The 7463-nt window shown below is 36.8% G+C and overlaps 1 long non-coding RNA gene across 1 annotated transcript; it reads left to right on the top strand.

Moving 5' to 3' along the window:
- The first annotated feature begins 284 nt into the window (after window positions 1-284).
- On the top strand, window positions 285-6970 carry LOC310722842. The gene is made up of 3 exons (XR_014532515.1): window positions 285-5054; window positions 5095-5435; window positions 6924-6970. It is a non-coding gene; the product is annotated as an uncharacterized lncRNA (long non-coding RNA).
- Window positions 6971-7463: the final 493 nt, after the last annotated feature.

The following is a 7463-nucleotide window of genomic DNA, read 5'->3' as shown; positions in this document are numbered from 1 at the left end:
TCATGCCTTACATGTATACGATTACAGTGTATTAATCTTCTCTTTGAATGAATATTTGAGTCAAGACAATTAATAAAGCGTATTTTATATGCTGGAAAAATGATGATTATAACGCATAATAATCTGCCTGGTCCAATCTGTGGATTTTATTCATCTTCGGTTCCAATAATTAGTTTTACAATCAGAAGGAAAATAATGACACCATTCTCAGGACGTTGAAGAATTAAAGCTCTACGTTCGGAGCGTTTTATATTAAATAATATTGTAATTGTAGCTTCTTTTTTTTTTGTGATGTCATAAAACCTGCAGGTCAGAAATTCAGCACTACATTTTCAGTACATAAATCAGAGTTTGAGCTTCTTTCCTGTTTAGCTGCAGTGACATTTACTGTCCAGACGCTGCATTGAAAATAGAATTCCCATATAGATAGGACGAAGACGGAGTTCGAATGAGAGCATATGTGACACTTTACAGACGTTCGGCATTGTGCATGCCCTAATCTAGGCAATATTTTTTCTTATTTGCATGAAAGCTCTCTGAGCAGTGGTTAAGTTGATTTATGGGTTAATCAGTGTGGCAGATGTCTATATACAGTAAATCTGGTCCATCTGCCATTACAGCCATTACATTCTTCAACCACTTAAAAAAAAAAAAAAAGGAAAACTACCCAATGATGTCAGTGGTGTTGCTCTGAGATTAAGCAGTTTCGCAAAAGTTCTTGGCTGAGGTTTCCAAGGGAACACCTTGATGGCTATAATTACTGTCATGTTGAAGCGATGAGAGATACCAGAGGTCCAAATAAAATGTAAAATGGTTTTGATATAATAGATGTGTATCTCTTTTGTTTATAAATTCCCCAGACCATCTGCTGCTCATCTCGAGGGCTGAGTGGGGCTTTACTTGGCTTTATTTGCTTAAGTACTTCAGTCTGGACCTTTGCTGCAGTGTGAAGGGCTGTAATTAGAGGAGTGAACATCACCTAGATTTTACTCTTACTGAGATTCACTCCAGTGACCAGACAGACTTAACACACGTCAAGCGTATTATGTATGATGCGTCTTTCCGTGTCTACTTTCTGCTACTAAGGACCTGCTATCTGTTAGGTCAAACAGGCATTACAGGATTTCTGATACTCCTTAAGTACTTATACATTGAGTCACATTGAATTTCTGACATAAACGAGTAAATCTAACCGACCGCTGACATTCGGATCGGAGTAGAGATGGTTTATGATCGACCTCATCATCTCGTATCAACTGCTACCATTTTTGGTTGGGAAAAAAAAAACGATCCAGCGCAGAGAGAGACGAATGGAGCAGGATGACAAACGAGCACAGGTAGTCAATGTACACGACTTTACCAAAAGTATTGGGACACGTAGCATTTCCACCACATGGTTTTATTTGTGCAGTGAAGAGTCAATCTACACACTAATACACACAGACACCAAATTGAATTGCTTTGTAGGCTACATTATTCTATTAACGATGAAGAAAAAGATTTTATAAACCGGTGCATCAGATTTATGGCCGTGCCAGTTGTGTGAATGAACTGGCAACTCACCTGAAATAGCTGATTCTGAAACTGAGAGAAGCACAGAAGCTAAAAATAAACACCATATGAAAACCAGCAGGGTACTTCCCATGAAATTAAACTCAGAAGTCAGTAAGAGAAATGCTCTTCTTCTTTTTTTTTTTTTAGCTTGTTTTTAAGGCTGGTGATATATTAAATATTCAGCTTTGGTCATCATCATCATCATCATCATCTTCATCATCATCATCATCAGTAGGCATTGTTTGTGTGTATTTGACTCTGTTTTTCCCATGAATTGATTTTTATTGAATCTGGTGTCATATGGCTTTAATATTCGCTTATAATATTATTTTATTCTCAACATAACGTCCAGAATGATATGATGCTGCTGAAATAATGTCCAAATACGTGGTGTTTTCCTGACGAATATTAATGTATAAAGGGGTGGAGAGAAAAAAAAAACGACTTTTCTGACTTCCTGGTGTTGGCCAGCTTGGATCTTTACGACTCTTACTGTTCTCTTTAGAGAGTAATATCTATAAACATTTATTTATTGTAATGACAGACATTTGTGCAGAAGTGGGCCTTCGAGCATGTGACTTCATAAGTCAACCTCACATCAATAAAAATATAAATTCCACTTTTCTGGAGTGATGAGAACATTCCCAAAGGGGGCTTCTCTGGGGCTTGGCCCTCCATTTTTCCAGTTGGCACTCTTTTTAGAGCTCTGTGTTTTCAGAACTAACAGAGGATCTAAGGCCCATTACTCTATATTTGGAATATTGTAAAGAGGTAAGTGGAAGCCAGTGGAACATTTTGTAAATCTTGAGTCACCCCAAACCACCACGAGGACGATAAATGTGTTGGTCTCTCCAACAGGATATCCCCTTTGCCTCACTTACCATGGTCATAATGAGAATAACAGAGGGGGCATTATTTTTCCTCAGTAGTCCAGGAAGGTGATAAAGGGCTTTCAGATCCTTTCACAGGGTGCAACGGTATATACACATTAATTCACAGAGACATAACTAAATCTCTTCTCTCTATTACAGAACATTTTCCTCTTCACTTTACAGTTTAGAGCTCGAAGTACATATCCATAGGAGGTGAAGGATTAGTTTCTAATTAAAAGAAAAAAGCATAATTAAACTTATAGCTAGAATATATATAAGAATTTTATATATAAGGATTTCTCTAATCGGCATCATAAACATATCTTTATTAGATTCCAACATCGGCATATCTTGTAGTAAAAGTAGTAGAAGTGATGATGATAATAATAATAATAATAATAATAATAATAATAATAATAATAATAATAGTAATAATAATGATAAAAATATACTCGATCTAAAAGGAAGACAGTGTGTGTCCTGTTTTTCTGTTTTTCTCCTTGTTTTCATTCTGGTAGCATTAATGCGTTTAAAATCCGAGGTAAAACGCTCATAAATGATAATTTTGCCTACGGGATGTGAGATTATGTTACTTTCTTGGCAGGACTGTTGATAAAATATGTCACTGGCCATCTGCTGAAATGATTACCAAAGTTTTAGTGCACAAAACTGCTGATTTATAAAGCATTTAGTGAACATATCTTCCTTTTATGTGTCCTGTTATTACAAATATATAAACGTTAAATATCGCTAATATTACTGTATGTATGTGTGTTGGTATAAAGTGGTATAAAGGGCGGTTCTGCAGCCAAATTTATTACAGTCGGAATACAATCATTTCCTATTTGTATAAGAACTGACACATTACTGCCTTATTTTTTATAGTGCAGATGCTTAAGTGTGTGTGTGTGTGTGTGTGTGTGTGTGTGTGTGTGTGTGTGTGTGTGTGTGTGTGTGTGTGTGTATAAATATATGTATAATGCTTTTATTTCCAAATATTACTTGAAATTTGCATGCATGTAGGCATCAAGGTACAAAACAGGAAGTCATGACAATACATCATTTCCAGATGAAGGAAGTTTTTTTATCCATGGTATTTCTAATTCAGATGGAACAATCACTCTGGAGTTGGTGATCTCAGTTCTAATGCATTTAAACTTATTTGAGTCCAGCGCTTTTATAACGTGTCCTACACTCATACACACACTTATCCACGCAGATCTGATCGCTGTAATAGTGGTTGTTTTCAAGAGGAACCCACACTTGCGAGTCTGTACCAAATTTAAGGAAGTAACAACCGTTTTGACACAGTGAGAAACTCAGACCCAGCCAGCTGCCTAAACTAAAATGAGGGGTTTCAGTTCTTGTAAAGAAATACCTTGCAACATCATCAGCAGCCCGTTATATGTGAAGGCTATCATATCATAAGAGTTGCGACACTCGAAAACAAACCACAAATGTGTTCATCGTTTAATAAATCACACTTATGCAGAATGACTCAAAAATCTAAACCCTAAGACTTTTTTTTTTTTACATTAAGACACTTAATAATATGAAACAAACCGGCGCTAATGACTAAAACCTTTTAAAATCTGGTCTTTTTGTACGGATTGTCATCGAGAAAAACGTGTATAATACAAGTTCCTTTTTTGTTCTGCAATCAAAATAGAAGGTGTAAAACAATATTGTCCAAAGCAGCAGCTGTTGAAGTAATTCACCCATAAATATTGGACTCAAACACTCGTTCTTGGTTTTCAGTTGGAAGCAAAACTAAATGACTGCCCCCCAGATTTCTTCATGAAAAGGATCAGAGAGCTTCAGGAGAGTTCAAAATGCCTGCAGAAGCTGTAAGAAAATCCATTACAAACAAAACAAATCAAGAAAAGAAAGAGAACGTTTATATTTAACACTGCAGCTCAGCACAAAGGAGCTCAAGAAGGAGATTAAACAAGACGGGATGAAACATGTGGATAGGTTTATTTTTTTTTGGTCTGATCTTCAAGCTAATCACAGACATTATGAGGAAACACTAAAGGACCCATTAGGCTCATGTTGACCAATAATATAGAGAGTTACAGTCCATGCAAAATGACAATGTTAGTCTTTGGGATGGACTGAACCCCAAAATTCTGATTATGGCCTCGATTAAAGATCTAGAAATATCTTCAGCTGTGAAGAACATATGGATTGGTTACTAGTTCCCAGATCCTGATATACAGATACAGATGCTGTCATAATTGAACAGAAGGAATGTCAGTCCTTTTTTTTGTACCAACTGACCACCAAGTCGAATATTTCCATCAAGTGTACTTCCCATCCTATTAAATAGAAGGCGCTGGAGGTCACACTCGTCCTTAAAATGGTTTTGTCCACTGCGTGTTTCATATTTTCAGCCTCTTGTAATGCTCTGGTGAATAATCCAAATATGATTTCATTGGATCTTAACGAGTCTCCATTTTCTGTACGGTTTAAGAGCCGAATAACTAAAACTCCATTCCTGATGTATCGAGAAGAGTCGTGTAGAAAAAGGCCTAAAAATGAAACAGGGCAGAATGTTAAAGATGAAAACTTGCTTCCAGATAATGAAGATGGTAACAAATTTGTCTCTGTGTTTAATGGATCCAAATGGTTCTAAGTCATAATTATAAATCAGACTTTTACCAGGAAGAAATGAAAATGCAAGAGAAGCAGCTAAACAGCTTTAGTTTCTCCCCTGGGCTTTGGGGAATTTAATTGGATGCCACAAGAGGTCACAAATGCACCAAGCAATTCATGGAAAAATTCATGGGAGGTACAGTACGAATCTGTAAGGTTTGAATCTGTTTTTCTTTCTTTCTTGATGATCTTGACGACACCCCTGAGGATCACGAGGATTTAAAGTTGTGACCACGTAGTCTCCGAAAATGGGATGGAACAGGAAGCCAAATAAAGATCTTCCTAGACAACCTGGCATAAGCTTCGGAATATCTACGGAGAACTCAAATCCTTCTTTGGAGTCAGATTATTACAGTTTTTCTCGATTGCTAAGACACATTTCTTGAAAGCTGCTCTCTTTTTCCCTAAACTGTGAACACAAAACACAATTCTCAAACTACATTCACAAAACCTCAGACTCTTCTTGCAAAACCAAACTTTCACCTCAAAACAGTTGAATCTAAACTCAAAACTGAACTATGTTGTCAAATCGTGCCCCGAGTCAATCAAAATGAAAATCACTACGGAACAGTCACTAAACACTACGTAGAAAAATAGAAAACACAATGCTCAGGACATGAAGCTGGAGAAATAAATGTTTATTGTTCACTGTAGGCTAAATGCATTTTGCAAAACAAAAAAAAACCTGTGCATTTTGCACAAAAAGAAATAGATATAGTTTTGTAAGTGATACGGAAAAAGTGATTTAGGCCACTACAGTAAATCACTACTTAGAGTAATCAACATCGAATGTGTCTGGATATTTGCCAACCTGTACATACTGGAATCTTTGCTCTCTGACTCTGTCTGAGTTGCGATCAAAGGGCACTCTGTATAGCTGTTTCATGTGCAGGCTGTTGCGCTTGAGGACACGATCAACAGTAGAGAGGCTGACACTGATGATACCCTCGAAATGTACATGGTCCTCAATGATCTTCTGCTGAATTTCACTCAGTTTAATGGCATTGTTCTCACGGACCATATCTTTTGGTGGGGGGAGAACATACCTGTCCTCCCACCCCCATGTGGCAGTCTTTCAATTCTACAAAAAGAGAACATGGAGTTACAAAAAATATACATGGAATACTAGGCCTACAAACAAACAGTTAGACCAACCCTCCATGACAATACTACAGTACATTGGTACAGTGATGTTCTGAAACATATATTTACTTACAGTATACTCTGGTACAGTATGTAGTCTGTCATACAGTAATTGCTGTCAACATTTACACACTGTACTATAATGTCAAAAAAGGTAATTACCTGTTCTCTTCTCAAAATCTTCGGATTATGGTGGACACAGTGAGTCTACTGATGTTTGGTTGTACCCTTTGTCCAGCCTCCCTCATGCTCATACCATGGACAAGAACATGGTCAATCACAGTAGCTCTGATTTCATCAGATATTACTGTTCTTTGTCTTCACTGACCACCTCGACCTCCTCTCACACGAACTCTTCCTCTCAGATTTCTATCCATTGTAGGGTCTCACAAACCAGTGCTCTCTGAACTGGCTTACTGTATATGTTCCCTCACATCATTAGCCACAAGTGTGATCCATTTTGAGTTGTTGTGTTCAAGTGGTGACACTTGTGTTTGACATTTGTCACCTGTGCTCACCATTATGCAGCACGGGTGCATCACAATGAAAATGTGTTGGCAAGTTGTGTCTAAACAGGTGAAAAGTGCTTATGGTTTTGCCAAAAGAGTGATTGATTCAATCAGTGGGTTCAGGCAACTGAGCATTTGGTTCAGACAATAGAGTTTAGTGTTTTAGCAATTGAGAAAAACTGTAATACAGTGGTATCCAAAACCACTGCATTTTTAAAGTAAAAAAATCAATAAAAATTAATGAAATAAACGTAATATGCATCCAATAATTATCAAATTATAAAATGAGTAATATTTTCCTGCACTTGTTGACACACAGATATTTTTGTACTGTAATCATTTTTAATGCATGCAATAAGAAAAGAAAATTTATGGTATGAATAACAGTATTTATTCTAGATCCTTGATTTCACCCGAAAGGGTTTATTATACTGTTCAAGAATTGTTAGGAATAGAAACACCCATGTGCACCTCTAAGCCTCTGAGTGAGGATGTGAAAAAGAGCTAATTAATGCCTGCACATAAGAGGAAGACTATAAAAAGATTGCACTTCCAGCTCACTTGATGATTCCACTGTGTGAAATCATTTTGAAATGGAAGTTAATGCAGACCATAGAAATCAAGACAAGATCTAGAAAGTCCAAGTAAACTCAAATAGACGGAACCTTCTTAGAACAGTGAAGGTCAGTGGATTATATTCAACAAGCAAAAATGTCTGTATTTTTGTTTT

This window comes from Silurus aristotelis (genome assembly GCF_946808225.1).
Source record: "Silurus aristotelis genome assembly, chromosome: 29".
Classification (NCBI taxonomy): Eukaryota; Metazoa; Chordata; class Actinopteri; order Siluriformes; family Siluridae; genus Silurus; species Silurus aristotelis.
This window is presented reverse-complemented; position numbering and strand designations above follow the sequence as displayed.